General features: G+C 40.0%; 1 protein-coding gene across 1 annotated transcript in view; it reads left to right on the top strand.

Moving 5' to 3' along the window:
* AGTR1 (angiotensin II receptor type 1) overlaps nt 1–13,318 on the top strand; it is an 82,978-nt gene that overhangs the window by 46,310 nt on the left and 23,350 nt on the right. The window contains exon 2 of the mRNA XM_063442478.1: nt 2,324–2,417. The gene's annotated coding sequence lies outside the window, so the exon portion shown is untranslated. The remainder of the gene's footprint in view (nt 1–2,323; nt 2,418–13,318) is intronic.

Below are 13,318 nucleotides of genomic sequence, written 5' to 3'. Positions count from 1 at the left end.
AATTTCAGGTGGAATCCTCCATTCATAGTGAGTAGTTTTCTGGTCCTGACATCCATGGTGACCAGTTCTTCTTTTGACCAGGTTATTATTCCAGCTGGGTACCTCATGACTGGTAGGGCATATGTGTTGATGGCTTGGATCTTGTTCTAGCCATACATCTGGTATTGTCTGACTCTTTGGGGGTACTTGGATGTTGCTTTCTTCCTTGCACCTTCCTTATGGTTGCCATGCATTTGTGGTACCCACATGTACTTGTAGTTGTTCTCTACATCTTCTATTTGGCATTCTGGAACATCAACTCCTTCTGTCCTGATCTTCCCTCTTTTTGATTTCATCTGCCCGCACTTCTCTAGCCCGAACGACATTCCGATGTCCTTGCTGTATATCCTAGTTAGGTGGATCAGTGAGTGAATGTCCTGCTCATTCTTGGCATACAGCTTGATGTCACCCATGTAGAGTAGGTGGCTAATGGTAGCTCCACTCTTGAACCTGTATCCGTATCCACTCTTCTTGATGATCTGGCTAAGGGGGTTGAGGCCTATGCAGAACAGCATTAGAGATAGTGCATCACCTTGGTATATGCCACATTTGATGTTCACTTGAGTTATTGTCCTGGAATTGGCTTCTAGAGTTGTTTTCCACTTGCCCATTGAGTTCTTGATGAAGGCTCTTTTTGTCTTACTGACCTTGCAGAAAGCCAAGCGTTCCAGTATCCATGTGTGTGGCATTGTGTCATAGGCTTTCTTGTAGTCAATCCAGGCCGTGCACAGATTGGTCTGTCTGGTCTTAGAATCCCTTGTGACTGCTTGGTCTAGCAGTAGTTGATGTTTTGATCCTCTGGTGTTGTTTCCAGTCCCCTTCTGAGTATTGCTCATATATGGACTTATATGCCCTTGGATCTTGGAGGCTACGATACCTGACAGGAGATTCCATGTTGTGGGGAGGCAGGTTATTGGTCAGTATTTGGATGGTGCTGTTCCCTTGTGAGGGTCCTTCATAATCAATATTGTTCTCCTTTTTTTTTTTTTTTTTATCTTTTATTGAAGTGGCATTAGAAACAGTGGCAGGCACGCAGGCCTCCAGGAGTACATACAGACTTATATATATATATACATCATTTTCATTTACATGCATGGCAACTCAGTATACTTATTTGCACATGTATTCAGTTTTTAGACAGCCATTGAAGCACAGTCACTAGAAAGGTTGTTTTTTCGTCATTCGTTTCCACCAATATAACACGTTTATGATAGTGTAACATGCAAAACGTTGTCTATCATGCGTTCGTGTCCGTGCTTTCTTTCGTGAGTGTGAGTTGCATCTTGGTGTTTGTTTATATCTTGATTTTGGAGTGAGTGTTTGTGAGGTAAGGGTCTCGAAGGGAAAAGAAGGGGTACATGTGTAAATGTGGAGACAGAGAAAGAGAAGGAGGGCAGGTAGAGTCCCCAGAGGGTTTCTGTGTCTCTTAGCTAGATGAATATGTGGAACCTGATGGTTATATTAGGTGGCAAGGGATTAGTTTGAGTCTACCCCTGTAGGTATGGTGAGAAACACAGAGTGCTTAGTACTCATTCGTCACCCGCCTTTAGTTTGCTTTGTGAGCCACGTAGTTTACCTAGGTCAGGTCGTCATGCCCCCACTGGTAAGCTTGCTTATGGACTAAGGGCGCCACATCTCCGCGTGTCTGTTCCCCCAGTGGTTACCCAGATGCCAAGATATTTCGTTTTACCAGAGCACCAGGGGAATGGGAATACAGTGCTGAGGGCGGCGTATTCTTCCGTCGAGAATGTGACATTCAGTAGTATTGTTCTGCCTTGTGTTAGCCAGCCAGGGTGGGAGCCTGTTGCTAGTAGCTGGTGCACGTGTTCATGTAGTCCAGTAGTTGTGGATCATGTCAGGTCCTAGGGCTGACTAACTCTTCATGTGTGCTGGAAGAATATATATATGTATATATATAATATAGAACGTTTCTCATAGATATAGATAATATCAATTGGTGTTTATTTTAAGGAGTGACAGATGTCTTTAACTGGTGGTAATCTGTGTTAATGAGAGAACTTTTCAAGTGTCCAAAATTTCATTATTGGTAGTTCTTTCAACTTTACCAAATTACAGGTTTAACTCGGGCCTCTGGTTGTTTTAAGTTATGCAACTAAATAACTACAAAAGTCACATCCCGCTGTTTGTTTGTTTTTTTCAGAAATTCATAGTAATAGATCATATACACTGCATGACAGTTTTTAAGTTAATTTATTAATTAGTTTGTAATATCTTTACAGGTTCATTTTTCTTTTTGCCACTTCTAAGACTTTTGTCTTTACAGATCGTAGCTGAACGTGTTGGTGTATGGACATCTTGCACTTTACCCAGCCCTGAATCCGCACCAATGATCTAAGGAAGATCGCTGTAGCTCCAAGGTATGGCATTTTATTCATACTTAGTATTTACACAATTGTGAGCTTTATGACTATAAAGGCAAACACATAGAAAAGTACATTGTATATATAGCATGTTGCAAAATCTCTTCAGCAAACAACTTCATGCAAGCTACATGCAAATCTAATTCTACATCACATGCATCATTTTAAAAATAACTAATTATGAATAAATATATGTATCCGGTCTGATTTACACCTCATGTGCATATGCCAAGGTTTGGTTTTTCTCAATGTTTTTTTTTTTATTCATGCGTGTTATGACCAGTGAAGTGACCGCATCAGTAAGTGGATCCACCAACTGCTCTGGCCGAAGATGTGAACAGCAAATAGACGAGGTTCAGGTTTATGTATTTTCTGAAACCATAAAAAACACATTTACAACGCCATGTTGTAAGGTTACATTTTTTTAACCTCTTAATGCCGTGACGGCATTCTATGCCGTCCCGCATTTAAAGGGCTTTAAAGCCGTTGCGGCAGCATAGAACGCCGTAATGGCTTAAGCTCCCAGGAGGTGAGATCTACTTACCTCCGCCGCGATCCTCTTCTGGAGGGCTGCCTGACAGCCCAGGCAGCCCTCCCCCGGCAAATGAGGCCCCCGGGAGCCATGTGATCGCTCTCAAAGAGCGATCACATGGCCCCCTATAGCAGGCTGTGGATGTTCCAGCAAGGGGACTGTCTAAAATGTCAGACAGTCCCCCTGCTGGTAGGAGGTGTAAAAAAAAAAAAAATAATAAACATGTTTAAAATTAATTAAAAAGTATTTTTATATAGATAATATATGTATATATATATATATATATATTATATATGTAATATATATATATATATATACATATTATATATATGTAACGTCATACAAAGTGTATTTTAATATTAATATTAGTACATATATTAGTATTAAAATACATTTAGAATGACGTTACATATATATAATATGTATATTATATATATATATATATAATAGATATATACACACATATTATATATATATATATATATACGTATAATTACAATAATAAATAAATACAATAATAAAATAAATAAATAAAATATTGAAACAAAATTTTATATAAATTATATATTCATATGTCATTTCATTCTAACTGTATTTTGTTATTAATATATATATATATATATATATATATATATATGTAACAAAATAGACTTAGAATGACATTCTATATATATCTATCTATATATAAAATACAAATAACCGCAAATAACTATAAATAGATAAATACATATAAATACATAAAAGATTACATTAGTATACACGTAGAATTTAAATACCTAGAAATGCATATATATTAAAATTCTACATGTATATTTTAGTAATCGTTTAACATAATTATGTGATTTAATTAAAATTTGATTGCTATGCCTGACAACACAGGGAAAAGTGCAGAGAATTTAATTCGCAAGCACCATATTTGACCCTGTAACTCTCCAAGACACCATAAAATCTGTACATAGGGGGTACTGTTTTACTTGAGAGACTTCGCTGAACTCAGATATTAGTGTTTCAAACTGGTAAATTGTATTACAATGATGATATTTTAATTAAAAATGATGTTTTTTGCATTTTTTACAAACAAACTGCACTTTTATGGACTATATTATTGTTGTAATATAAGTAATAAAACTGGTTCTGTGCACTAATTGGAAGGTTGTGCTCAAACACCTAATAAGTGGTAACCCCTACACCACTTCAAAACATATAATATACATACATATAGAAAGGTGGAGCTCCTAGAAATATGATACAGTCAGTATTCTGTAAGACAAAATTATACAGGCAGTAGTGCAACACTGTAAGTAAGCATTGAAAGTGTATAAGCTGAAATATTATAACTCACAAGCCTGGAGTCATACCCTCATATGACTCAGGTGGTATACGCCTCTGGACCATTCAAGGATGTCCCAATCCTTTTTCTCTCCTTGAGGACTAGATGGTTTCTTTAAGGGTGCTTGGTGCTTTATGCTTTCCCTTTTAGATTTGCTGCTAATAGAAATGCAAAATCCCAAAGGAATTCCAAAAAAGGGTGCTTTATTATGAGTAAAAATTCAAATATAAAAAAAAAAATATATATATATATATATATATATATATAAAATAAAAGATCAAAGAATAAGTTCCAGATGTTAGTCTGGTTTGACTCAATAGTCTGCAACAGTGTCCAAAACGCGTTTCGCCTTACAAAAGGCTTCCTCAGTTAGCTGTTAGGTGAATCTTCCCTCTCTTTTCTGTTTAAATGTCCTCCACTGATCGGATCCTGTGCGCCTTTTTTTCCACTTCCGGGTTCCGGGTTCCATCTTGTGGAACACAACGTGCGTTCCACTGTGCGCATCTATTTCCGGGTTCTTCATTACGGTGGAACGCACGTGCGTTCCGGCGCTTAATTCAATGCGCATCCACTTCCGTATTCCTCATTGTGGTGGAATGCACGTGCGTTCCAACGTTTCACTCTATGTGCGTCTCCCTTTGTTGGCATCTTCTGGTGAAACGCACATGCGTTCCACCTATTGAAACAACAAACTTTATTAAGAACATAATTTAAAACATGACAGAAATCTCATTTTTCTCCTTTCAAGTGCATTATATCTATCAGCCAAACAACATATTGGCTTAATTATTTCAATAGAGGATCCATATAAAGTATAACAAATAAATAATATCCCATGAGCATATATACAGGTAAACATAAAAGGTAATATAGTAGTGGCAGTTTGTAGATGTCTTTTAAAAGTTATATAAAATATCTTAAAAATGGAGGAAAAAGTATAATCAATTTAGAATTTTTAAAAAACCTTATTCAAGACTAAAAAACATTTTACACTATAAAAAGGATTATTAACTCATAAAATGACATAATTCAAAGTCATTATTCAATCCATGTGGGACCATGGTATTAAAGTCGTAAATTAATTTAATTTCTTCCCTTCCTATTTTTTTGGTGTAGTCTCCCCCTCTCCAATCTTTCTTCACCAATTTAATTGCGCTAAAAAACATTCCATCCGGGTTTGAGTTATGAACTCTCTTAAAATGACCTGAGACACTATGTGTCTCTACCCCATTTTTTATATTCCTTGTATGTTCCGCCACTCTGGTGTTCAAATTTCGAATTGTTCGGCCAACATACACGACATTGCATGGGCATTTTAATATGTAAATTACTCCCTTTGAGTAGCAGGTTAAGTGAACCCTTATCTGAAATTTTTGATTGATAATAGGTTCCATGTCTGTGATGTGTCTTTTCTTGCTTTTGGTGTTTCTGCATGCTAGACATTGTCCACAGCCATAGAACCCTTTATTCATATTTAAAAAAAGTATTATTTACAGGTGTTCTCTTTTTGTTGCAACTCTGTACTAAAGTGCTTTTTAAGTTTTTGGCCCCTCTGTAAATTATTTTGGGTTTATCTGATAAAATGTTTTTCAAAATCGGATCATCTTTTAAGATATGCCAGTGTTTGTTGATGATATTGTTTATTTTTCTATTATTTCCATTAAAGCTACATATGAATGGGACGTTGTTACCGTCCCATTTTCTATTTTTTTCTTTGTCCTTATAAGTCAAAGTGTTTCTTCTAGGAATTTTTAGGACTTCTTCTAGTGCAGTCTGGAGTTTCCCTTCCTCATATCCTTTTTGTATGAATTGTGTTTTGATTATATTTGCTTGTGTTATATAATCATGGTCGTTAGTGCAATTGCGCCTAATTCTCAAGAATTGGCCCTTGGGAGCATTTGTTAACCAAGGGGCATAATGACAGCTTTTTTTGTCAATACACCCATTAGCATCGACTTCTTTAAAATGGTTTTGTGTTATAATCCTATTGTCTTTGATGTTGATCTCTAAATCTAAAAAATTAATTGTTTCCTTGCTAATCTGTGCTGTTAAAACGATATTCCACTGATTGTTGTTTAAATACAGGATAAAATCATTCAAATCTGTATTAGTACCTGTCCAAATAAAAAATATATCGTCTATGAAACGGCGGTAGCACACCAAGTCCGCCCCCCATGGGTGTCCCTGATATACAAACTGCTCCTCCCATTAGGCCATGAACAAGTTTGCATAAATAGGGGCAAACTTGGTGCCCATCGCCGTTCCCCTAACCTGTAGGTAAAAAGTTTCATTAAACCAGAAAAAATTATTTGTTAAGATCAGGTAAATACCTTCTAAAATGTATAAAATTTGTTCCTCCTTAAAATTGTGTTTGTTTAAAAAGTACTGTACTGCTTCGAGGCCCTTTTCATGCGGTATAATGGTATAAAGTGAGGTCACGTCACACGTGACCAAAAAATTCCCTTCTTTCCAAGTCATCTCATTCATTAATTGTAATATGTAAATGGTGTCCTTCAGATACGCTGGGTTCTTTACCACAAGAGGCTGTAGCAAATGGTCAAGGTACTCTGACACCTTAGCTGAGATAGAATCTATCCCAGATATGATGGGCCTCCCCGGTGGATTTTCTATGTTCTTGTGTATTTTTGGGAGATGGTAATATACTGGTGTCTTCGGATGCGGTGTTGACAAATATTTGGCTTCTTTAGTAGTTAGAATACCCTTTTCTAAACCTTTTTCGATGTAGTCATCAAATTTTTTCTCTATATTCTCTATTGGATTTTTCTCTAATTTCTTATACGTGCCTGGATCTGAAAGGATTCGTTCCGCCTCTTGTAAATACTTGTCATTTGGCATGACCACTATACCAAATGTATATACTGTTCTCCTCCATCCAAATATACGGACTATAGAAGCTACAGTCAAGTAGTCAAATCAAGCCCTCAAAAAACTGAAGAAAGAAGAGGTGCGACATGGAAGAGAGATGAGAGGAGGAGAAGAGATGATAGATATTCCCCAGAGTTACAAAGACATAGAATTGAGAGGGTAGATGGAGAGCTCTCTGGATCAAGACAAGAAGACGCATCTATATTGACTCCTTTTCAGTAGGACCTAACAGGAGAGAGATCGAAACAACAACGCCAGATCAAAATTTGGGAACCTCCAGGCAAAAGACAGAGATCGGTAACAAAAGAAAGAGAAGCAGTAAAAGAAGAAGAGAGACATACGGAGAAGAGAGGAAAGAGATAAATTCAGAAGGAATTTTTAACCTAACGGGGAATGAGTTACCCGTAGGGGAAGTGGCAATTTTACAAAAAGGTTTGAAATTCGCCCCTACCTCTGATCTTAATGAGTTCGATTTTTTTATAGATATTAATAAGTTTATTAGGAACCTTAGCCTAAAGAAATTTTTTTATAACAAAGAAGAGAAACTGAATAATGAAGCACCATCAGAGTATATACACATAGAGCTTAAATTAAATTTTTTTCCGAAGCATCTTATCTCAGATGAAATAAAAGCTTTTGAAATTATTATAATGAAAGAAATAAAGAAAATTAAACCATTAAGTAGATACCAGCAAAATATGTAAATTAAGGAGAAAAGAGTAATAAAAAAGTTAAAACAGAACCAAGAAATTGTAATTAAACCGGCGGACAAAGGAGGGGGTATAGTGGTCATGCCAAATGACAAGTATTTACAAGAGGCGGAACGAATCCTTTCAGATCCAGGCACGTATAAGAAATTAGAGAAAAATCCGATAGAGAATATAGAGAAAAAATTTGATGACTACATCGAAAAAGGTTTAGAAAAGGGTATTCTAACTACTAAAGAAGCCAAATATTTGTCAACACCGCATCCGAAGACACCAGTATATTACCATCTCCCAAAAATACACAAGAACATAGAAAATCCCCCGGGGAGGCCCATCATATCTGGGATAGATTCTATCTCAGCTAAGGTGTCAGAGTACCTTGACCATTTGCTACAGCCTCTTGTGGTAAAGAACCCAGCATATCTGAAGGACACCATTCACATATTACAATTAATGGATGAGATGACTTGGAAAGAAGGGAATTTTTTGGTCACGTGTGACGTGACCTCACTTTATACCATTATACCGCATGAAAAGGGCCTCAAAGCAGTACAGTACTTTTTAAACAAACACAATTTTAAGGAGGAACACATTTTATACATTTTAGAAGGTATTTACCTGATCTTAACAAATAATTTTTTCTGGTTTAATGAAACTTTTTACCTACAGGTTAGGGGAACGGCGATGGGCACCAAGTTCGCCCCTATTTATGCAAACTTGTTCATGGCCTATTGGGAGGAGCAGTTTGTATATCAGGGACACCCATGGGGGGCGGACTTGGTGTGCTACCGCCGTTTCATAGATGATATATTTTTTATTTGGACAGGTACTAATACAGATTTGAATGATTTTATCCTGTATTTAAACAACAATCAGCGGAATATCGTTTTAACAGCACAGATTAGCAAGGAAACAATTAATTTTTTGGATTTAGAGATCAACATCAAAGACAATAGGATTATAACACAAAACCATTTTAAAGAAGTCGATGCTAATGGGTGTATTGACAAAAAAAGCTGTCATTATGCCCCTTGGTTAACAAATGCTCCCAAGGGCCAATTCTTGAGAATTAGGCGCAATTGCACTAACGACCATGATTATATAACACAAGCAAATATAATCAAAACACAATTCATACAAAAAGGATATGAGGAAGGAAAACTCCAGACCGCACTAGAAGAAGTCCTAAAAATTCTTAGAAGAAACACCTTGACTTATAAGGACAAAGAAAAAAATAGAAAATGGGACGGTAACAACGCGTTGTGAATCTTTCCCTGGCATCCAGTGTGTCTCCTCTCTAATCTTCCTGCAGTTTCTCTCTGCTCCCCTGCATCATGGCCGCCATCAGAAATTTTGGGGCCCCTAACAATGCTCAAGGTCCGAGCCCCCAAGGGGCCCACCTCCAAACCCCGCCCACAGAAATACACAGACACAAACACACGCACTGGTACACAGATACACACACATACTAACAGACACAGGACATATACAGCCACATACTAACATACAGACACACACACACACAAATATACTGACAGACATACATACGGACACAGACAGACATATACATACACATACTGACATACATACAGATACATACTGACATACATACACAAATACATACATACTGACATACATATACATGCAGATACATACATACTGACAGACATATACATATACATACAGACATACATACATACAGATATACGTACACACAGACACATACTGACATACATACAGATACAGACATACATACACATACATACATACATACACACCGACAGACAGACACATACTGACATACATACAGATACAGACATACATACACATACTGACATACGCACATAGCTAATTTTTCTTACCTTTTTTTTGCAGGAGGGTGGCTGGGGCTGATGGGAGTCAGCGTTGCTCTCCTATCCTCGCAGCCTAGCTGTGTCTCTCTTCCCTCCCGCGCTGAGGGACTGGGAGGAAGGGACCGGCTGTCACTTCCTCCCAGCATTACTTGCGGCTGCAATTTTTTAAAGAGGCCCAGTTGCGCTATTGCCCGGCCGCAGCGCTGACCTGGCCCCTGAAGATGTAGGGCCCATCGGGTGGCCCTTAATGCTTGGGCCACCCGAAGGGACCTATCAGCATGCAGACCCCAGTGCAGGTGTACCGGCGGCAGTTCCGCCGCTACATGTGGGGCCCGGGCCCATGACAACCGTCATGGTTGTCACCCCCTGATGGCGGCCCTGCCCTGCATGCTCTATGTAGTAATGCCGGGGCCGGAGTGACGTCATGTCACAAAACAGCACCTGAGGGAGCAGAGAGGAACTGCAGGAAGGTTACTGCCCCCTCGCACGCTGCCCACATGCTCCCCATGGCAGCCTGGCCCAGCCTGCCAGGCGCCAGGGCGAAATGTTTAGTCGGCATGGTGACCTGGCGCCTGTAATTTGTCGAGCCCTGTGTATGTATGTATGTATATATGTATATATATATATATATCACATTTTATAACTGCCACCCTACTTTTGTGCCTGGCCCCTTATGTGCCTCCCCTAAGTATGAATCCTGAAGATGCCACTGGGAGAGTATTTAGAAAATTGGGCAGATTAGATTGGCAGAATGGTTCCTATCTGCCATCACATTCTATGCTTCTAAATAAAAGTTCCGTATGACAGATGCAATAACAAGGACAAATAGACAATATATTTATTTTTTATTTATTTATAAATATTTTACCAGGATGAATACATTGAGATTTCTTTCGTTTTCCAGTATGTCCTGCAATACATATCAGGACATTAAGCTTTAGTAGGGCCCATTTAATTTCAACTTTACATTTCATTCAAAACTTTAACTTCTGTCTTCTTGTCTTTTTCACTAGGTATGCCCTTCAGGCGTATCCTATTTGTCAATGCACACTTCAGGCTGTCTTACATACATCAGAAATTTACAAAATATTTTTTCTCTTCCAGACAAAATTAATGGGAAATTGCAACTTTTCAGAATTTTTCATATTGTTTACTTATCAATATGTCTAACAAGAAGAAATGTTCTAGGTCTTTAAAAATTACATCAAATATAGAAATCCACATTGTGTTCCCTGTGAGTCATTAACTGTCATTTGAACCTAGTAGTCAGCATAGAGAAAGCATCTAGAAAACAAGATTAATCATAGGCGTGCGCACGGGGTGTGCCGGGTGTACCTGGGCACACCCTAATCCCCGCGGCACGCCTATGTATTGAGACCGGCAGGGGAGATCTCAGGATCCCCCCTGTCGGCTCATGCAGAGCCGGCGCTATCCGAGCGCCGGCTCTGCTCTCAGCCTCTCTCCCCACCGGCCCACATGCAGGGAGGGAGGCAGGAGAGGACCCGGGGAGCTCCGCCGGGTTCCTCTCGCGAGATCTGAGCGTTGCCGCGGCAACGCTCAGATCTCGCGTGAGTGAACTCTAGCCCTTCGGGGCTAGAGTTCACTCTCCACTGGACCACCAGGGATGGATGGCAGCAGCAGCAGGATCCCCCCTCCCAGGCATAAGGTAAGAAGGGAGTGGGGATAACTGATCTGCCCCCACCTCCACTTGACCACCAGGGAAGGCAGCAAGGAAGGATCCCCCCTCCCTACATAAAGTAAGAAGGGAGGGGGGATATTAAGTAATGTACCTCCACCCCCCACAATCACACACACACATACACAGCACACACACACATACACAGCACCCACACACATACAGCACACCCAGACATACACAGCACACACACACATACAGCACCCACAGACATACACAGCACACATACACAGCACCCACACACATACACAGCACCCACACACATACCCAGCACCCACACACATACACAGCACCCACACACATACAGCGCACACACACATACAGCACCCACAGACATACAGCACACACACACACACAGCACACACACACACACACAACACCCACACACATACACAGCACACACACACATACACAGCACACACACACATACACAGCACACACAGACATACACAGCACCCACAGACATACACAGCACCCACACACATACAGCACCCACACACATACAGCACCCACACACATACAGCACCCACACACATACACAGCACCCACACAAATACACAGCACCCACACACATACACAGCACCCACACACACATACAGCACCCACACACACAGCACCCTCACAAACACACAGCACACTAACAGCACACTCACACAGCACACTAACAGTACCCTCACAAACACAAACAGGATCCTAACAAACACACACACAGCACACTACCAGTACCCTCACACACAAACAGCACCCTCACACACAGTACATTTACAGCACCCTCACAAGTGCACACACACAAACAGCACCCTGACACATAGTACATTCACAGCACCCTCACAAGCATGCACACACAAACACCCTCACCCACATAGTACACTACCAGCACCCTCACACACAGTACATTTACAGCACCCTCACAAGTGCACACACACACACAAACAGCACCCTGACACACAGTACATTCACAGCACCCTCACAAGCACGCACACACAAACACCCTCACCTACATAGTACACTACCAGCACCCTCCCTCATACATACATACATATACATATATATATATATATATATATATATATATATATATATATATATATATATATACACGCCGCGTGTGCTTGGGCTTTAGGGTGCACACCCTAATGCAATAGGCTGCGCACGCCTATGAGATTAATTAAACAATGTTTCTATTTCTTCTCCTCATTTGCATTGTTTGCCCTGACTTTGCTTTGTCCGAACTGGATGATAATTTAATTTGCTAAATCTTTAATAAAATTGTTAAAGGGACACTCCACTGCTCATTGGAGTGGTCTGGGTGCCAACTCCCACTACTTTTAACCCTGCAAGTGTAATTATTGCAGTTTTTTCTATTTTTACTATTTTTCCATTAGACAGCCACTAGAGGTCACTTCCTGGGTTCTAGCACAGGAAACCTGTGCTAGAGCGTCGCTGGACATCCTCACGCTGTGTGAGGACCTCCAGCATCGCTAAAAACCCCATAGGAAAGCATTGAAATGATTTTTCAATGCTTTCCTATGGGGAGACGTAATGCGCATGCGCGGCATTGCCGCGCATGCGCATTAGGTCCCCTCGGCCGGTGGGCGAGATCAGTCTCGCCCACCGGCCGACGCAATGAAGAGGAGGAGCATCGCAGAGGCGGAGACAGCGATGAGGGACATCGCCGCTGCCTCAGGTAGGTCACTGAAGGGGTTTTCACCCCTTCAGTAACCGGGGATTGGGGGGTGGGAGGGAGAGGGACCCTCCAGTGCCAGGAAAACGGATCGTTTTCCTGGCACTGGAGTTTCCCTTTAAATAAAATAGTGCATGTCATGGAAAATAAAGTTTAATTAAACTAGTAGATCATTTTTAATGTTACATTCAGTGATATCATTTTTGCAGA

The sequence above is a fragment of the Pelobates fuscus genome, chromosome 2, assembly GCF_036172605.1.
Source record: "Pelobates fuscus isolate aPelFus1 chromosome 2, aPelFus1.pri, whole genome shotgun sequence".
Lineage (NCBI taxonomy): Eukaryota > Metazoa > Chordata > Amphibia > Anura > Pelobatidae > Pelobates > Pelobates fuscus.
Note: the sequence above shows the minus strand (reverse complement) of the source record. Positions and strands in the feature narration are given on the sequence as shown.